A 22,874-nucleotide genomic window follows, 5' to 3' on the forward strand; every position below is an offset into this window, starting at 1 on the left:
TGTTCAATTATGTATTTATTTATTTTCAGAATTTAGCTTAACGCTAGCGAGGCCTACTAATCATCATAGTGGCAGTAGATCTCGCGCGTTACTTCCCTTGATCTCTTTCACTTCATTATTGTTAGTGTTAGGACATAAGCTGGTACGTCGCGTGCTACTTTCCCTTCGTACCGTGCACAAGTCATACTTCATCCAAGCACAGTTTATCATTGCTATCAATGATCGCTATTATCGTTATTATCCATTATATGTTGTTTTTTGGCTATATACATCCGTTATATGTGGTTTATTGACTTTCCGAAGCATATATAAACGCCACCAAACCTGGTTCCGACTGGCTCTCGGTGACAGCGTATCTAGCATGTTTGCCTCTGGCTTTTTCCTCTGTATGCATTGCACGTTCATCATAGTCGGACTTATGAGAGTGAGTGCCCATAGCAACCGAGTTGCTTATATATTTATTGACACATTTAGATATGTACTTTTTGTTAGGTATATTATGTTATCTATATAATTTATTTTGATCTCTGTTTTTATATATTTATAGTATGTTTGATTATTTTATATTGTTTTACTAAATATAATACTATATAATAAATATCTGGTAAAAATTTATCATAACACTGAAAAATGAACAATACCTCTGTAAGTAAAAAAATCCAATAAAAGCATCCTGTATACTAAAAAAACATCGACCACATTAAACCACATATTCTATTATTCATAACGTTTTATCAATCATCGGTGGGCTCGTCTATCAGCAGGCGAGAGAGGAATGGCTTCGCGTCACTCTTCAAACATTAACCTTTCTACCCGTACATATAACCCATCCATATGCCGTTTGATGTAACCCGAAACTAAAATAACAGACACACATTAAAATAAACAAAGACGCTCAGCTGAGATCAAATAGACAACGTATTAGATGTCACCGAAAAATCGAATGACTTCTTTTAATCTCTATGCGTAAAAGTCAACGGGACCCATTAGGTGGAAGATTCACGGTTAGTGAAAATTACGTGTTGAATGTCCGACAAAATACCATTCGGATTTTAAACTAAAATTACCTCCCCTAGACTGGTGTTACGTATCATCTGACAGAAATATATGGGCTAAAAATAGTCTACTATTATATATTACGTAATGTAAAACAATGGGGTATTCATGTAGAATTGTATTATTATATGAAGATTTTTTTCGAGCCTTATTTTTAAGCCTTAATATTTAAAGTATTCTTGCGTGTATTCGTATAAATGTTTTACTTTAAAATGCATATATTGAGGAGAACATGTACAGAGGCACAGTATGTTACAACATATGTTAATCAAAATATTTCTATCATTTTTAAAACCGAGTTTTATTTGTTTATATTTTATGAAAATTATTTTTCCAAAAATACAGACACAGACATGTAGCATTCAAGGAAATTATAAATCGTTCCGAATGTCTATGGTACTTATAATTCCATCTCGTAGTTCGATATTTTAAACCTTTTAATTTTTAGGTCATTCAAGTGTTTAAAAAAAGTTATAATGATATTGTAAAGGAACTACGAGGGATTGCCGCTTCTTTTTAATTGTATGAGTTGTCACCGTTGCGAATAATTAGTAACAGAAATAATTGTCATGAATGGCAACATTGTTAACCTTTCTTCGGGGGTTGTAATATGCCAGATGTAGTCCGTCCTATTAACGCCTATGAATGTATAAAGGTTTGTTCAGCTATATTCTTGGATGTAGCATAGGCCCTTGATAAGATATGGCATGACAGCCTTCTTCATAAGTTACAGAAAATTTTGCCGCAAGAATACACTGAGCCAGCATATTTAGAGTCAAAAAGGAGGAACTCTACCCTACAACTACTCTACATATGTGATATACGTCATATCGAAAATATCACGATGGCTACATTTGCTGACGATACCGCTATTCTTGCTGTCGGAGATAATGGCGAAGAAGCCATACCAATGTTAACATAGAAGAAGCATGTGACAACATAAATAATTAGACCCAAACCAAAAATAAATAATTTCATAGTATCTCGGAGTAAAACTTAATGCAAAACTTCGTTGGACGGAATATGTAAAAAAGGAAAGAACTGGAGTTCAAATATGGATCAATTGTTTAATTGGAAAAAATCAGAATTATAAGTACACTCAACTACTACAGGACCGATTACTTACACAGCGACAACATTCTCATGTCAATATTGAAGTAATTCAACTCTAGGATAAGACCAGAGGAGGACACAGACTCAAAAGAATCAAAGTATTCGATCTTGTTCATTTTAGTGTAGTGAGGTGCATTTAATAGAAAAATACTAGTGATAACATTATTAGGGACTAAGATGGGGCCAATGGATCCTCCTTTTGAACCTAGATTTAACTTAGTGTAAAGATAAATTGTAGGTTAGTCGGCTTCAATTAAAAACAATATAATAAATTACTAAATAATATATACAACAATTTAAAATATATGAATATTTTACTCGGCTAACTACTTATATCAATTTTGCTTCCTTCCTCTGTTTACTGCTAACTTAATCTTACTTCTTTATCTGACATATAAAAATACCAAGGATATTAAACTTTCCTTCCAAACAAGTGAACATAGAAATATTGCACATTTACATACCTAACTGCACGAGTAATAATAACGAATCCTTTATATCTAAAGACTCAAGAAGGTCTGATTTGAAATTTGAACCATTGGTCCTTCTTTAACCTGGCGATGCTATGACAGCAAATCCAGGGAGTAGTCATCGTTTAAATTTAAAAATAAAACTACCCAACGCATCCCTATAAAGTCCCGAGTCCCTTCGAGCTCCCTATGCGAGGCCTTAATGAACGTTCCTTTCAAATTTCGATGGATGTGCCGTACGTACGGAGGGGACTTTTGATGTTGAGGTATGTGGACGGGAGTCCTCGCATAATAGCAGACGGTGAGCCTCTTTGAAAATCTTCGACGAGAACTTTTTTCATATATCAACAACTGCAAAAGTAGGGGCGAGACACATTTCTCGTGTGCATCTTATTATTCGCGTATTGGGGAAGATGAAATGAAATTTTTCCAAGCCGAGAAAATCGTATTTCGAATTGAACTGGAATCAATAAAGGGAATATTATAGTAAATATGTGCAGAATGGCACTTGATTTCGGATAATTCCGAATATATTTTCAAAATATTCAAATACATGAAGTATATCAGGGAAATCCAAGAAGGATTAGGTCTTATGAAAGAAAAAAAATTATTTGAAGTACAAAGAAATGCGCATGTGGTCTTTCGTGTGAACTAGCTCGCAAGTCTTATGATATTACCGGCGTCTTCTAAAATATTCGAAGAAACGTTATAGCCGGTCGTCAACAGCAGTTGTCGCTATTTCTGGAGAATCTCATCCGTATTCGGTAGTTTCCGCCTGGTAATGCGACGTTGCCATTTTCAACTCATACCTCGTATTGGTAGAAGGTCTGTTTGTAATTTTAACAATTTTTTGTAGTTTTATTATTCTTGTACTGTTCATACTTTGGTTATAAATGGTGGACAGTAATGGATAATTCATCGATTTGCGAATATGGACAAAAAAGCGATTATGAACACTTTTAATTTGAACAGACATATGAGAACATTCCATCCAGGGACGTATCAATTCAATTTATTTTTTAATTTTGCAAAGTGGATTCAATTCTATACCGAATTCTTTATATTCTAGATATAGATGGCCCAGCGAAAGTAAAAGTACAGCTAATATGACTCTATGTCCTTTATGTGAGTATCTCTCATTAGAATCACAGCTAGTTGATCATACAGTCAATCTACAGAAGTAAAATGAAGATTGGCTTACTTAAATATCTTTAAGGTTGGGGGTTCCTATTTTCGTAAAAATATTACTACTTCTAAATTTGAGCGTAATCGATCATGAATTTATAACAATGTATCAAGGAGTGAGAGGTGAATATTATTAAAATCAGATAAAAATATGATTACAGATAAATTAGCTACTAAAATTCAAATGGACGCTATATTGGATGAAACGAGCTAGTTTAAGCAGTGGCAATTTGAAAGGGCTGGATTTATTTACTCAAAGATTTATATAATAGTCAGTAAACAATCCCAATGTATTCCATTGAAGCATCGGATGTTTGTTATTTGAATCACAATTTTAGTTTATGAGTATTTACCCTACTTTAACTAAAGAAGATTTTATGATCATAATGAACATATACATGTATATTCTACACAGAGGCTAAATGCATATATATCGAAGAAATTCGAGGAGGAAACAATGAAGGTATTTTTTGGTAGTGAGCAAGATATATTATTGAGTAATTTTAAAAGTAAATGGACGTTTTCGTACCTTGATGAATAAGGTATATTTGTTACCGTACATGTTGCTTTATTTCCTCTTTTTCTTTTTTAAATTAAGTATGGTTACAAAAGATTAAATAACTTAGAGATAATATATAAGTTTAAAATAATAGACTTACTTAAATTTTAATTTGAGTTTCAGGTGAGAGTTTAGATTAATTCGTGAATTCCAGAACATATATAACTTTGGTTTATAATTGTAGTGTTTATGTGTTGATGAATGATTACATATTGTTTTATTTTCTCCCTTGTCTTTTGAAAATTATTTTAAACTGAAAGATGTTATTAAAAGGTTCTTTCCATTACATTTTTTATATTATAGAAGACGAAAAATATATAAAAACATCTTAACTAGGGCCTCAACAGAAATATTGGGTTCTATGATAATAGGTTAACACGTGAATTGAAGAAAAATTTTTTTATATACTGTGTAGCAACCTTGAGGCATGTCGAATGTTACATCGTGGAATAACTGTAACAAAGTACCCAGAAATACAATGCCAGATGTTGAACACGGGCCTCCATTCACCGAGCCATATCATTTACCATAAAACTGCATTCTTCAAATATATGTATAATTTTCAACAACTGAAAACGTTGCAAACTCAAACCCTTATCCGCATGTGGGCATTCTCCAGAACTAGACACTTGTATCATCAACAGCGATATACTGCGGTACCAACATATTGGTTGGCAACTGGACACTTTCCTCGAGCCCTGGCTATTGGTACATGATTTTGATGATGATGCTTTATAGTCGCCGAATCGGGCTTCTCGCTGCATTCATTTAGTAAGCTAAACATAAACTTTTTTGAAACACTTTGTATATTTAATGACGTACCACGATGTATTCAACAAGTTTCCTAGTACTGTATTTATATTAGATATCAGGAGTTGGAGACAAATACAGCTGAACATTAAAACTAAATAGTTTTCATAATTAGAATTATTCATTAAGTATAAAACTGTGCCATATACGCACCAAACAAAAGAATAAAGGCCACGAAATAACAACGCACTGAAGACAAATCGCCAATAAGAACAAACGGATTAGAAAGTATCGAGCGTAATTAACTGGTGCGACTACTACTATTATTACAAATATAGTAACAGAAAAACGTAAAGAAATGACACGCTGTACAATCCGTTTCCAGCAGCGTTTAATTTCCCTTCCTGAATCGTAAATAAGATTAATCGTTGCGTATGTAGGTGCGGTCCCACCTTTAAAATATGAATAATATATGCATGCTGTAAAAAAAACGTCAATAAATTAAATAATTAAGAACGAGTATGTCTGAATTGTCCGCTGGCGATCGAGGAAGGAAGGTGTTATAACGTAGTTTTTATAGTAAATAAACAAATAGAATAACACTTTTTATTATAATATTGTTAGGTTCTTGTAAGCCTTGAAAAATGTTCTTAGTATTCTTTAATATGAAACTTATGTTATTATTGAATTGAACGTTGATATATAGATTTGTAGATATTTTTCTACATGGTACCAATCCACCAGCGTTACCAACCTTTGAACTTGCTGTAGGTGAATGCGTGGCGACCCAAAGGGTCGTAGCGGTCGTTACGCAGGTATTAACAGAACAAACGAAGGAGAAATACAGTCATATCAAAATGTCTTTACAGGGAAACACTGCAGCGAAGGACAAGACAACTGAGCGTAAAATTTAAACATACCCTCTAATGATAGTAAAATATATTACATGGATATACCACTGTTAATTAGGTGGATTAGCCCTCCAGGGGATACAAATACAAACGCGTCTAGAACTATAGGTAGTATGGAAAAAATTTTAATGTATATGTAATCAAAGACAACCCTAACTTACAAACTATTATAACTGCGTACTTAATTGTAGTTTTCAGTGCTTCAATAATATATGCATTAGATCTACTATAAAGTTAACATAAATTATATTTGATAGCAGTATTTTTGTTTAGTTATTTTATTTGGATTAGAATTGTGTTGTACGTTAAAGCCAAAGGGAACTAAAACTCAGAGTTGATGCAGCAACATTGCAACATTTGGACTGTGTTATTGAACGGACTATAAATAACTTTACAAGTAAAAGGGAATATAATTAAGATGTGGCTGTAATTTGAAGACGATATGATAAACAGGTATTAATAAAATAGGGTTGTGCTGCAATAAAAACTCCTGAGCCCCTTAATCAGTAATTGTCATTATCAAAGTTTATCGAATAAAAACCAACTCACGTCGTGTAATTTGATCGCGCCGGGAGCTATTCGGGTTTCATTCTTCAAATTATTAAATGCTACAGTTAACATCGGGTACCCTCGAGTTATAAACTCCATCTCTTTAGAGTAGATTTTTACGCCGTCTAATTGGAAACGGCTTTACGTAAAATGCGAACTTTGAGTAGATGATAGTTCCAGGAGCCGGGCGAATTTCGCATCGCGAACACAAGAAAATTCAAATTACGGCAAGTTGGCCGTTTTCTGTTCGAGAGGGTGCCCGCGAGGCACCACCGCCGCGGTATTTAATAAGTTAGATTATGTGGAAGTAAAGCGGCAACGATGATGTAGACGAAACACGTTAAATATTTTGTTTCTCTCTTAGAGAATAAATTAATATTACCGAACAAGTCTGTATGTTTCCTTTGCGTCGAGTTTCAGATTAGTTATTTATATTGTATTCGTAATCAGAAGTGGATTTATACGTTTAAAATTAATAAAACAGTAAACGAATATTTATAAACTGTTAACTAGTAATGATGAAAAAAGTTCGTGACCCTTTCATTGAAAAATTCTATTGATTTCCTTTTTGTTCAATGGAAATAAACTTATATAGACTTTTGGGTATATGACTCGGTGAATGGAGGTAAGCCGAAATAAATCTGTGGCGGTCACTTGTTTATAGTTGCATAAAAACAGAAAAATTAAATAGATAAATACAAGTATGTAAAAAACTTACTTAACAAAGATCTCCGAATTTGGCGCATGCGCACTATTCTGCATAGAATAAACCATAGAAAAGTATAAACTACATTTCTTTCCTTTTCTAATGGCGGTACATTCCGTTCGAACCGATCAAGCGAAAGCAATAAATAAATCTAGAATATTTAGATATTTTGTTACATTAATTCTATAGGAATAGCAATTAAATTGTTATGTTATTCTTGGTGGTTTAATATATATTGGTTTTATAATATGGAAGAGTAAAGGTAAGTGCAGGATGTAAGGTTAAATTTTTAAAGGTTATAAAGTCCTAACAGCATCAATTTTGTTTATACTGGAAATGTTAGCTGTTAAATTCATAACATATCATTTTGAACCATATCAAACAAGTACCAACATATGCCTAAATTTAATGATAACAAGAACAGAGAAGAAAGTGATTCTTGTTGTGTTTGAAGTAGTCAATTCATTAATAAGGTTTGTATATTAAGAATAGTAGCAAAATTGTCGTAACTGGTAATAATTCGACATTTATTTTAAACATGATATATTTCAGTAATGATTTATTTTAATTTGAGAGTGATAGTCGAAGAATGTGGAACTCGGAGTATCAGAGAAATAGAAATTAGACATTATTTTGCTGGGATGCAAGTACTCTGAAACTAGAAACTGAACAAGTGGTGTGTGATACTTTGAAATAATCAAAATTGTAAATTTGCCAATAAAACTAGGCTTGTATTTGTAGCGACCTTGAGCATGTCGAATTTTACATCGTGGAATAACGGTCTACAAAATACCCAGAAATATAATCCCAGATGTTGAACACGGGCGGGGTGCCAATTGGAACCCGACACCGGATAGCTGGCGGCAACCCCGAGACGTTTATCTGGGATATTATTGAAGGGTATTTCGGTCATTCAGTGCTCAACCCTCGTTTGGTTAAGACGTGCCACCATCGACTGCCCAAGCCTCGTCTTCAGGTAACTCCGCTGCCATCCGCTTTATTATTTGTATTTTCACATCTTTTTTATATTGCCAATAAATAACGGTCACATTATGTAAACACCACTGTTTCATTTCGATTTACCTCCATTCACCGAGCCACATCATTTACCCTAAAGTTGTGACCCCGACGTGATCTTTCGCAAAATTGGGTTTGGACTCGTGAATGGAGGGTACGTAGAAAATGGTGTATTTTACGTGACCGTTATATTTTTTTTTGTTTCAAAATTTTAAATATTTTTAATTCGATTCGTTTTCAATTTTACCTTCAAGGTTCATTTTCATTTTATTCCGATTAATTTCATTATTTCCAATTCATTTTTTAAAATTTTTTTGTCAAAATTTTTATTTCACAACATTTTGAATATTTTTACATCACTGCTTAATCATCAGCGTCTCGGCTAAACATTTCTTTCGGCGCTATGTTTAAATCATAATGTCTTCCTTCGCTCGCCGTCTCCGTCATAATGGCAGATATTTTGATTTAAAAGGCTTTGGGCAGCTTCGGTCGGATACCGTCGTTATTTGTTTTTTTCTGAATTAACCTAACGTATGTGACTACGGATTAGTCACAGAGCAGCTCCAGAAGCTAGGTACCGATTGCAGTCACCGTAGACTCGTTATGTCTTCGCCGAAGTACCAGAATTGCTAACGTCTCGTCGTCGAAGAAAATAAGCTACCACGTCGTCGAACAGTCGATCCTCCCACAGCGTCAATTACGGGAGCCCTGTCTGAAGAATAGCTTGTTTTCAACGTCGTCGATGGACCACATTCAAGTGCCAAAGCGACGATGATGCAACGGTATCTGTAGGACCGGAAGATATCAACAGCCGTACCAGATCGCAACCGTACCAACCACAACCGTTTCGAACTATCATATTCTTCAAAGCCCATTTTACACAGCACATTTTGTTTGGTATATATTTTTTTGTATTGATATTTTTTTTCAAACATTTTTGTATTTTTGTTGCTTGAAATAATTTTATGTAAAATTCTGGCAGGGGAGTATTGTAGAGACCTTGAGCATGTCGAATTTTACATCGTGGAATAACGGTCTACAAAATACCCAGAAATATAATCCCAGATGTTGAACACGGGCGGGGTGCCAATTGGAACCCGACACCGGATAGCTGGCGGCAACCCCGAGACGTTTATCTGGGATATTATTGAAGGGTATTTCGGTCATTCAGTGCTCAACCCTCGTTTGGTTAAGACGTGCCACCATCGACTGCCCAAGCCTCGTCTTCAGGTAACTCCGCTGCCATCCGCTTTATTATTTGTATTTTCACATCTTTTTTATATTGCCAATAAATAACGGTCACATTATGTAAACACCACTGTTTCATTTCGATTTACCTCCATTCACCGAGCCACATCATTTACCCTAAATATTAAATAAACAAAATATAAAACTATCAACGGCACCCTAATGATCTAATGACAAACAAAGAAAAGAGTACGCATTTTTATATAGGCGTATAGGTAAATAAATTATTATTTTGTAAAAACAATGACGTATTGACTGGAGATTTCTTTTAACTTAAAACTACGATCATCCATTTGTCTTACGCTAATAAATGTACAAAATTATGTATTATATCATTATTTATAGTTGTTATATAAATACAATAGATAAATACAAATATGTAAAAGGGAGCGGCGCTGCGTTACGAAAGGTAGTTAATTCATTAATGGAGTTTGTGGATCAAGAATAATAGTTGATCATATTTGGCGATCTTTAAGATAATTTCACTGCTTTCATATACAATAGTGCAGGTGGATTTTTCGTTTGATTTTAACTATATTGGCTGGATTTGATCAAAACGATATTCAATTATTTTTTTAATAAAACTTTATGGCGTGATCTTTCACCATCACAATGCTAGACCATACATATATTCTGTTACTCGGAATATATTGAAAAGGACTGACCCGAAAATTTTGGTGCATCAAAAATTGATGCATAAAAAGCTGAAATACAACTCGAATCTTTTTCGAATCATTTCACTACGATTTGTTTCTGTCTCAACAAAACTCTCTTAATGATAAAAAGCTCGGTTCGCTGGCTGTAATTTTTCAATGAGAAGCTTCAAAAAATCCACAGTGATGAAATTATGATTTTATCAGAAATTTAAGAAAAGATCATTGAAGAGAAACGGAACAAATACTATTGATTATTGTTTGAAATTTATATGAATGAGTTCATTTTGAAAATAATGAAGAAAAAACGGAAAAATTCCCAGCCCATTATTTAACATGTCTATCACTCATAATATTTTTGTACAGTAACGATGTAGTAATCAGTTTAACTGCTAAAACAACTCATATATTAGGGCTAAATATTTTTTATGAACGGTATATCTTAACGAACTACCGTCTGGCGTAATATGTTAAACGCCGCTACAGTCAAACTAAAGAATGTTCCTCATTAGTTTCGGAAGTATATCGGAGACGGGTTTGATTAAGACGACGTACCACTCGAATAGTTGTACCCGATGTTGGTAACATAAAAATTATAAACCACGTTATGAAACTGTCACTGGGAATTTATACGGACGACGATGTCTTTTCTCCTGCGTTTTAATTTATGCGACGGATCGTCTCATTTCTTTTTTATTTTCCCTCGGAATGTTTGAGGCCGCTATTTTTAACCGAAAATATTTCTGCGTTGTTATTGTATGGAGATAATTAATTACTGTCAGAGGAGGCAGCTGGTGTCAAAACTAGGAAATAACTGTCTTCGATATATTAGTTTTAGTGGGGCAACCTTGAAGCGTTTTGACGTCAATTACGATGCGGTTGATATTTAGATTTTTTTTACTAGTCGTTTGATGAATTCTAATATTACTGCATCAAATAAATTATTCCGTTTCAAATTTCTATTACTGATTTTGGTAAGTATGTTTTATAATTTGTCTATGTTATTATTATATATATAATATATCAATATTTATTAATTATTTTTTAAAAAAAACACGGCCAAGTTATTAAATCTGAAATGGTTTAGTTAATTTGCTTGAAAAAACTGTTTTTTTTTCACGGAAAAAAGAGCCAACTGGTTGAACGGCAATAAAAAAGGACACTGAGGATCTATTAGAAGACATATAAAGTCGTCTCGCTTGTTCACTATTGAGGTAGTTGTAGAAATGGCTGGATAGTCTAGGCGGTATTACATAACCCCTCCCCCCTAAAGAAAACGCCCACATACACAGGGATGAAATGGTACTATTTCTTCCCAAATTTCCATGGTACTTCTCTACGGAATGGTTATCCAAATTTTCGTGATTTCGGATTCCAATAATCTTCGATATATTAGTTTTAGTGGGGCAACCTTGAAGCGTTTTGACGTCAATTACGATGCGGTTGATATTTAGATTTTTTTTACTAGTCGTTTGATGAATTCTAATATTACTGCATCAAATAAATTATTCCGTTTCAAATTTCTATTACTGATTTTGGTAAGTATGTTTTATAATTTATCTGTTATTATTATATATCTAATATATCAATATTTATTAATAAATTTTAAAAAGAACACGGCCAAGTTATAAAATCTGAAATGGTTTAGAAAACAAAATTTACTACTTTACTTGAAAAAACTGTTTTTTTTCACGGAAAAAAGAGGCGACTGGTTGAAGGGCAATAAAAAAGGACACTGAGGATATATTAAAAGATATATAAAGTCGTCTCGCTTGTTCACTATTGAGGTAGTTGTAGAAATGGCTGGATAGTCTAGGCGGTATTTCAAATTTCTATTACTGATTTTGGTAAGTATGTTTTATAATTTGTCTATATATATAATATATCAATATTTGTTAATTATTTTTTAAAAAGAACATGGCCAAATTATAAAATCTGAAATTGTTTAGAAAAAAAATTTGTTAATTTACTTGAAAAAACTGTTTTTTTTTACGGAAAAAAGAGGCGACTGGTTGAACGGCATTAAAAAAGGACACTGAGGATCTATTAGAAGACATATAAGGTCGTCTCGCTTGTTCACTATTGAGGTAGTTGTAGAAATGGCTGGATAGTCTAGGCGGTATTATATAACACCTCCTTTCTAAAGATACGGCCACATACACAGGGATGGTCGTAATACCGTCTGCACAGCTTATAGCTCTGTTTCTTCTCAAATTTCCATGGTACTTCTCTACGGAATGTTTATCCAATATTTTGGTGATTTCAGATTCCAACAATCCGCCTTTGGTGGTCGTTCACTCTGAACTACAAGCTTCTATCTAAATTCCAGTAGACTATGTTACTTCAGACCGCCTTAGGTACACTACACTTTGAACTTACTTTACATACTTTACATGTTGAACTGTGGTGCATGTGCTAGCCATCTACGGACTAGGATTGCTATATAATTTAATTTTGCTTAATTATAAAGCTTTATACAATATTATTATAACAACCAATATTTCTTAATATCCTTAAGCATCTATATATTACATATATATGACAAGACATCCAACGCATCTTCCTCCATGAATTATCTCTGAACCCGTCTCGCTTGTTTAATAGTGAGATAGTTTTAGGAATGGTTGAATAGTCTAAGCCGTATTACATAACACCTTCCCCCTAAAGAAACGACCACATACACAGGGAGGGTCGAAATCCCATCTGAACAGCTTATAGCTGCAATAAAAATAGTTTCTGAACATGAATTGTGGACTAGTCCGCCAGTTTACTTTTGAAGAATTTTTAAATGGCACTATTACTTCCCAAATTTCCATGATACATTTCTCCGGAATGGCTTTCCAAATTTTGGTGATTTCAGATTCCGATAATCTACGGCTAAGAATCTGAGTTACCGCAATCCGCCTTTGGTGGTCCTTCACCCTGAACTACAAGCTTCTATCTAAATTCTAGTAGACTATGTTACTTCGCGGCAACTTCACTCCGCCTTTGGTGCCCTTACACTTTGAATTGTGATGCATGTGCTAGCCATTTACGGACTAGGAGTGATTTTCAAAGCTTGAATGTGCTTACTTAGAATAGTTTATTGGGTCAAAATACCCGATATTTTTCATCCAACAAGGAATATATAGGCTGCGACATATGGCTCAAAGATGCCAGAAACCGTCAGAGCTTGTTTGTACGCGCTGTGAATCTGGACGATATAACTCAAAATCAACACAATAAGTCTTTAAGGTTAAGAAAAAATACCTTTAAATGAATTCTTGAATTAATGGAGGATTGTTATAAATGTCATATATACTTTTAATTGGCCTATAACTTAATTTTACTTAGTTATAAAACTTTATATAATATTATGTTATACTATACAATATAATTATTATTACCACCAATATTTCTTTATATCCTTAAGCATATATATATATATATATATATATATATATATATATATATATATATATATATATATATATATATATATATTATAAATATATGACAAGACATCTCACGCATATTTCTTCATGAATTATCTCTGAACATACAAATATGCCTTGATTACTTCACAATACGTAGCGGAAAGGAAAAAAAGGAAATAAGAGAGAGAGCGGCATAAATAAATCCAGGTACATTTATTGCGTTTGTTTTTATGATTTTGTACTGCTTGCAGAGAGGAATTGTGTTCCAAAATTCCATTCTCATTTTCCAGCCTGAATAAAGCTATTGCGAAAATGTCGGGGTAAACAGGCATGTCTCGAGTTAAACATAAAAGACGATGACGACGGAGAAAAAAGAAGAAAATAATAAGGGAATAATTGAAAAGCATTTCAGGGAGGAGATGGATCTCCGGATCAGGCGGGCGGTTGTTAATGAAAGAGCGAGGAAAAGGGACGATGTAGATTTTTTAATAATATTTTTACGTCTATATATTTGTTGTTCGTCGCGATTTCGTCTTTTCTTGTAATGCCTTTTAAGTTATGTTCAAATATGAATTTCAAAAATATTTTAATTAAAATGGCTGGAAAAATATCAGATAACTTGACGGCGTTTTTATTAATTATTTATCATATGATGTCGTATATTTATACTTATTTTAGATGAACTTTTTTTGTCTCTTCGACCTCAAGTACTTTTAGTTTGTTTTAAGTTCGGTTTATATGTTCAGGCCAATTTTTTTTAAGTATTTCCCGCAAGTCGCTTAATTTCTTCGCGGACCGTTGGTACCCTTAAATCTTTGTGGATGTCCTCATTTCTAATATACCATAGGGCGTTAATAATGCATAAATTTTCTTAGAAGAATTTTTAAAGTTTGAGATGGGCCAGTCAATCAGAAATCAGAGAAGACTAAATCTGAAGAATAAGATACATTTTGAAAGAATTCATACGTATATTCACTAATTTTAGCGACGACGAACAGGCGCTTTATCTCGATAGATAATGATTTTTTTCTTCTGTAAACCGGAATATTTTTCTGAATTTTTGCATTCAATTGGTCCAAAAACTAAACTACTGATCTGGGTGTATTGTTTTACCGCATCAGACAAATAGTAGAATTCCTTCAATACCTACAAAAAATAACGCTACAATAAATACAGTTAAAATCACTACAATTGTGAATGCCGTGATGACCCTTTGTGCACAGACGTTGCTGTCTATTAAACCTGTCTAAATTAAATATCTTTAAAACTTTGTAAATATTCTTATACAAAATTAAATACTGAATGTGTTTCAATGTTTTAGTTACAGTGTAGTATATGTTATGAGATATTGACTGTTATATTAATATACTTATATTATACTACTTAGTATGTATATGTCAGAAGAAGTTAAGAAGATTAAGGTACATTATCACAATATACTATACATATATAAATATAAAGAACAATAACTACAAAACAAAAATACTTTTCCAGACTGTATCTTTTTACCTTTCACGTTTTTCTAATTTTGTATTAGGAATGCTTTAATTTTGAAAAAGCTTAGTAATTATAATATAGCGTAACATACATTTACTTACTTTTGTACAAGACCAATCAAAGCAAACAGGTTTCTACATCACTATTTTAAGCTAACCAATCAAATTTACGTTGTCAGTGCCACCATTGATTGAACTAAGCGAAACCTTGCCCCACTACTTACCTTGTTATTTGAGTTGCACACCCCTAATGGATGTTTTATATAATTGTATTGATAGTAAATCAAAACTTTTTCAATTCAATTTAAAAATACATTAAATTTATTACTCCAGTCCTTATATTTACACCTACACATCGACTAAAAAACATATTTTTAAAAACCTTGATAATAAGCTTGTCGTAATCATTTCTGCAGCTTTCGTTATATGCTGAATGCCAAGAAAAAATAAACAACTTTTTATCGGCCGAAGATGGAACAGTGGCTGTAAACACACGAGATTGGTGAAAGTAATTCGTTAATGAGACTTGGTCATGTTTTGAAGATGGATTGGTGGCGCCGGCTTACAGCTTAGGTGATTGGATTAACATCTGGGTCAGGTCCAAGGTCACTATCGTGTTCCTGTTCAAACGATACGATCATATTTATTTTTAGATGGCCAGTTATTTGAATGTTCGCAAATACACAGAATCGACCTGAAGTACCGATGCAATTAGTGCAGTGTTTAATGAACACTCAGTTCTCCGTAAAATATTGAGTTTAATTTGGTTAATTGGCCATGAGCTTAATATAGTCTTGACTTGTTTCAAATTAGTGGTAAATTGCATTTATATAGAAAGAATAAGTAATCTGCAGGAAATACTTTAATTTCCTGGTGAATAAAATACAAATATTCAACAAAATATTCTTGATAAGTTTATATATATATATATATATATATATATATATATATATATATTATTGTTTATTTTCTTATATTTTATTTTATTGTTTATATACATGATAAGATTGAGCTTTCTTATACCTAAGTATTCGTGAATGATATGATATACACGTTCAGTTGATATCTTTAGAGTGTCTGCTATTTCATTCCATTTCAATTTATGGTCATTTAGAGTCATTTTGTGGATTTTTAAAAATTTTTCGTCGTTAAAAACTTTTTTTGCCGGTCCACTGCGTTCATCCTTTTCGGTGCTCATTTCACCACGTCTAAACTTAGCATACCAATCCTTGATGCTTGATTTTTATGGGGCAGTATCTGGAAACTCGGCAACAAGTCCAGTTTTTGCTTCAAATGTGTCTTTTTCCTTCAAAAAGCAATATTTTAACAATACGCGAAATTCCTTTAATTCTAGTAGCCTCATCTATCTCTCATCTGTTAGATACAGTCTGTGACTCTAATAAACCATAATTTATTTTCGAAAAAGTAATAACGTTACGGAAACCATTAAGGTGCGAAAACTCGCTCTTAGGCCTAAACCACACTGATAATGATCTGAATTCAAATCGTCGAAAATAAAAGAGTGGAAAGACACACTATTAGGATGGAGAAGGTTTAATTAACCGATGACTACATTTAAACCCACATGTTAAACATTTTTCACGTTTACGGTACTATTGCCATTCGTCAATGTCAACGACAACCAACGAGTTCTAGCCCGGTGTACATCGAACATATATCTTAGAATGAGGAAGTTCGAATTGTGTAAACAGAACAGAATACGGAGTACGTTGGGACAAGTTACCAAGTTAGTTAGTCCACTTTTATTACTCTTAGTTTTTTATTTGCATTTTACCTGTTCATGAAACGGTTAACGTTTATTAAAGATTTTTTAAATAAATACACTTATTTTGAATAGTTTTCTATGGTATTTTAACTAATTATATTATGTTTACAAAGGATGCCTCTAGCAGTAATGAATGTTTAATATGTCGGTTTATTTGGCTGAATACTATTCTGTTCATTCTTATCTGAGTTTCACTTAACATCTCATTCCTTTACTGTGGTGCATATATCAAATAATGTTTTAAATAAGTAGAACTTGAAGAAGTTTCAGTTCCCTGCCCTAACTTGGAGAAAAGTGTACCTGAAGCCTTTAAAGAATGGTCTTTTCAGCGTTTAAAATAAAAGCGTTGCCCAAGACAATCTAAAAAATTTGAAGAAAAACAATTGAAGATCATGCTTGAATTTACAAAGCCACAGAAAGTGCAAACCTGCGAGATGCAAAAGAGTATTCGTTAGCGATGGAGAAATAAACGAATATATCTGGCAGTATTTTAACCGTCAGATTTTAACTGTATCGTTCATAAAGTATATATAGAGGTTTTACTTAAATAGGTGAAACCGAGGAAATGTTTTGCGTAGTCCGTTCAATGCTTGCTCTGAGACCATTTTTTTGATTGGTTTATTTGAATTGGCCTACAAAGGCATTTGATTGGATTATTTCTAAAAGGCGATTATTTATTTCAGTTTGTTCACCGACGCCATTTTTGTGTGTCTGGGATAAAATACAATTAGCATTTTTGTGTCTTAAATATAATCACTATTATTTGATTATAATGTATCTTGATCCTCAAAAGTGTGTGTTCATATATATATATATATATATATATATATATATATATATATATATATATATATATATATATATATATATATATATATATATATACAGGAAGACTATAGAAGATAACATGAAAATATCACATTCAGTTTAAACACAAAATATGTCCAAATGAGGTGATGGTAACACGACATTGAAAGTAAATGTGATTATACCACATGAAAAGATTTTGTTACCATTTAAAAAGTTGATTGTAAAGTGCCATCAATTAAAAACCTAATTATTTTGTAGGGGTTCGTTTACTTGACACATATGTAGAATGGTCAAGATACTTATCATAGATGCTTAAGCTGTATTTTAAACTCCTCGATTTTCCATAATAAGAACACAGCAATAATTTTGATATATATCATACATTTTAATTTTTTGTTGCTAAGTATTACTTTTCGGTATGTTTTCTCCATTCTGGCGTATATTGATTGAACTGTTTTAATTATCTGATCCATAATTTTATCAATAACATTGTAGTGATAATTATATCTTGCCTGAATATATTTTTGTGTTGAACAAGTAAGTAAAAGATTAACAAACACAGACTTTCAGCTGTGCTGCTCTGCTTTCAGTATGAGGGAACAAAAAGATGGAAACTTTAATACATCTTATTTGAATTGATAGCACTAAAGAGATATAAAATAGGGACAAAGAGCTATAGACAATATTATTATATTTGCCACGAGATTTGTTATGTTTTCAATTAGATTGCAGCCATTTTACATCAACATTTAATTATTATTTATTTATAAATTTATATTTCATTATTTTTTATTTAAATACATAATATATATTCATTATATACTGATATATTAGCTTTTTCATATTTTGTAATATTTGTATTTATATGGAATTTTATATTAATGAATGGTTTTGAAAAATTATATTTTGGTTTTATTTGAAATTTTTTAATTAGTTGCTAGAATGTAACGTCAAGCCTCATGAGTATGAAATCGTCGACCAACGAAATTCTCCCCTAATAAGATATTTTAATTACAGGGGCAGGTAATGGTAATTTAAACTAACCAATTAAATTCAGCGAAATGACGTTTTCAGCGCCTTCCTGCTGAGACCACGCAAAACAATTCTGAAATTATTGGTATTAAGTCTAACACTCTATATAATACTCTATGGTATCATTATATTTCAAAATTACCCGACAGTAGAAGTCTCTATCTAAGTAATATTTCAATTATATTTTATTTTCATCCTTGTCATTGAAAATCGGTTGCTCAGGTAAGTTATTATTATGTTTGCAGAATTATCACCCGACCAACTCGATATCAAGATATTGCACGCTTATTAGCATTATTTATTTTGCCATTTATTGAGCAAGTAGTTGATTGCTTTTCAGTTTTTGGATGCACTGTATCAATCATATTTACCGGGTATTATAACATTGCGTTACCATGAAAATATTGTAAAATTTGTGACGTACTTCACTGTATAATAAAATAATAAGTTCTTTCTTCGACGTGTCGATACATAATGAATATCGCAAAAAAACATCTAATACGGTCGTGCTAAATTTGCGAAGAAAAATATTGACTATACCCTTAAGGAAATATTTTGAAATTATAACTTCCTGATATTTTTTGGCACAATGTATATTTCAAGGTTCCAACGAATGAAGTAAAACAAACAAACATTGTAAAACAATCACAAAATCAATATATAAAATACTAAATCAATAATAACGTATACACATACATATGGATATAAATAACCTGATACGATATGTACATAAAGTGGATAACTGTTTTACCAACGCAAATGACGTGTTTCTCGCCTCTCCGAGGGAGTCTCAACCTTGTTCGACGAGTATCCACTAAGTCAATTTACTAAGAAAAACATTTCCGTGGCGCCTCATCACGCCTGACCCACTTTTTCACAATTACCGACACGGATAAAAACGAGATCTTTAAATAATTAAATCATAAATTATGCCTGGGATGTTTATGTATGTGAATGCGTACGCTGATGGGTCCGAGTTGGTCCGTTAGGTTTCCGTATCGAGAGATGTCGCTTTTAATGATTTATTTCGTTGGATGTTCGAAAAAAAAAGATGTTAATTTGTTACATTAACAGTAACAGTTATTATAGTTAATTGTTTTTCCTTTTTTCGCTCGCTGGTTTATTGCCTTCGGGGCAATGACTTTTCGATCAATCAACTTATATTATTTAGTATAAAAATCCTTAAGTGTACTTACAGGTCACTATCTATATTTCGGGAATTAGCAACACTGTTGTCATGTGAGTTCATCTGACGGATCCATCGTAAAGTTTGACATTTTTGACGGTATACGTACTCAGAACATTTTGTCGCACGGACGCTATTTGTTTACTTTTTATTTATTTCAAAGCTTCGTCTCGGCAATAAATGCAACTGAATCGTGCGATGATTTTTTACGATTTTCGACGTGGATTATCACAACAAGAGTGCCTCGATTTGACTTTTGGCGATGAAGTTCCATCAAAAATCACCGAATATCGCTGGCTTAGTGAATTCAATCGTGGTCGTAGTTCGTTGTCCGACGAGTTTCGTGAAGGTCGTTCAAAATCGGCTGTTGTGTCAGAAAACATCAACGCTGTGTGCGAAATGATTAAGCAAGATCGTCATGTCACCTATTGTAAGATTGAGGCATCCCAAAGCATTAGTTCCACCAACATATATGTGATTTTACATGAACACTGAGCTGTGCGAAATTTATGTTCGCGTTGGATCCCACACAATTTGACAATCGCTCAAAAAAAGGCTCGTGTCAATTGGTGCAAAGAAATGCTTAAGAAATTCAATCGCGGTGCTTCGAAAGACGTTTATGAAATCGTGACAGGTGACGAATCATGGACATATTATTAATTATATTTTATTAATTTAATTTTCGCTATCATTTCCTCGACATTGCTGCTAGCACTCCGCACGTGTTCAACATCTGGGATAATAGTGTATTGGTATTTTGTAGGCCGCTATTCTATGTTAAGATGTTAAGTTCGACTTGCTTCAAACTCGTTAGAGGCGATCTAATTATCGATATAATTTCGCACTTCTTCGGCATTTTGAAATAGTGTTTACTAATTAGTGTTTAATACTGTATAATTATTGCTGATTGATATTTACTAACCGTATTTAATAGTGAGTATGTCGACAGAAATTGAAACGTGTAAGACCAGGACTAGGGATACATTCGGTTTTGAAAGAGAATCTCAACAATTAAGAGATCATTATCGTTCCTCTTTGGGGTACCTTAAAAAACACAAATAATCATAATTTTCTGCTTAGCCAAGCCGCGAGTCATATAGTGGAAAAACTAATATCCGGCCAATAATGCATATGGGGTAAAATAATTTTCCTATAGATGTTCATACATTTCCCAACATGTAATGAATAGTTCTCATATTGCAAAATTATTTTACTATGACTATATTTACCTCTATAACGACAATTTGCATTCATTGTCGCACTCAAGCGTATCGGTTTCAATATATAAATAATCTTTGATGATGATTTAGTTCATGCTCAGTTTTCAGTTCTGCGTTTTCATAAAATTTCGGCCTTACATTACTTGTTGGTGTTGCATTCGATGTTAAATTTACCGTAAGCTTTTCGAACTATCGGATAACTGGTATTACTTAAAAAGGCGTTATTCTGAAAATATTCTATGTGTCCCTTCTAGGTAATAGATGATAGGAAAAAGTAGTGACGCCTATCTAAAATACTTAACACTTGAAATTTATTTTGTTGATATACAATGACAACGATAGATAATGACGATGACAGGCAATTGAGATCATTGATAGCAATGACAAACATGTTAGGATGAGGTATCGTATACGTACACAAGAATGGTGGACGTAGAATGGGATCAAAGAAGCAGAAAACATGTGAGATACCTATCACTAGAATTAGCCCCCCAGGCAGGTTGTTTTCAAATCATCGTTCAAACTGTTTCAACTGTACGTGCATGGAAGAATAGTACGAGGAACGAAACCCATCAACATCATATGGCCGACGTTATCCCAGGAGACTAACGCGCTGGGCGAAAACCACAGAAGCCCAGCATGCATAACATCAACGCATGAGCACCCTTGCACCACGAAACGGGCACGTAAGGCACCACAATTATAGGTACCCTCAAACAAATCGGAAGGCCCCCAGATGGCATTCCTCGCTCAGGATGGGAGGATTTATTGCGTGATTGCGGGTGCACTCCGGAACCTGCATCACCTGAAGGTACATGCCATGACTGCTCCACTGGGAGGGGAGTGATGTAGCGACCGCTACAACCCCTTAAGCCACCACGTATTCACATACATCAAAGTAAATTATTGGCAACGCTGGTGCATTGGTACCATGCAGTTCTCGACTATAAAACCGACAACCACGACGACGTCTCGCGCTCTTTTCTTTTCTCTAGCCCCTTGTGACAGCACCATTTCCACAGCGTTATCATACTCCCTCTACCTAACCTAATATCCTGTCATTCTCCCGTCGTCTACATGTATCATTTAATATCGGAATAAACAAGTATTTCTTCAACGATGGTTTTCAGTTCTCATGCAAATTTCTTCCCCAAAATAGTAGTGAGTATTCGGACAAACAATCGCATCGACAGCCACAGATTCCGACCGATCGACCAGACAAACATTCCTAAAATTGGTGACCCCGACGTGATCGAAGTGCCTAACAGGTAAACCAGCTCAACATAACGTTTTATCTTGTTTTCCTTAAATATAAGAAATTTAAATTTTACCCTACACATATTGGTACATACAACTATATATTTGTTAAAAGAAAGGTTACCAGGGATTTTAAAACCGCTGCATTATAATGAGAGGAAGAAAAAGAGACAACATAGATAAAAAAGGCATATTAGTACGACATCAGCTTAGTATTTAGCGCGCTTCTAGCGATTATATTGCTGTTAAGAAGCTGTTAAACCGGTATTTTAATGTTTGTTGCGTAACTGTCATATCGCTCGGACGTTTCGATACCCTGCTAATGTGTTAGTCATGCCAATTAAGAGGATCGTCCTTACCGAGGCGCTAATCTCGTTCCGACCGTATTGTTTTGACTTTTTTCTATTCGAAAGCGATTTAACGGTTGTGTGTTTAATAAGCTAAGAGCCGCGAG

The sequence above is a fragment of the Rhynchophorus ferrugineus genome, unplaced genomic scaffold (genome assembly GCF_030347505.1).
Source record: "Rhynchophorus ferrugineus isolate W39M unplaced genomic scaffold, kcgeb_rfMv2 rfM8, whole genome shotgun sequence".
In the NCBI taxonomy this organism is placed as follows: Eukaryota; Metazoa; Arthropoda; class Insecta; order Coleoptera; family Curculionidae; genus Rhynchophorus; species Rhynchophorus ferrugineus.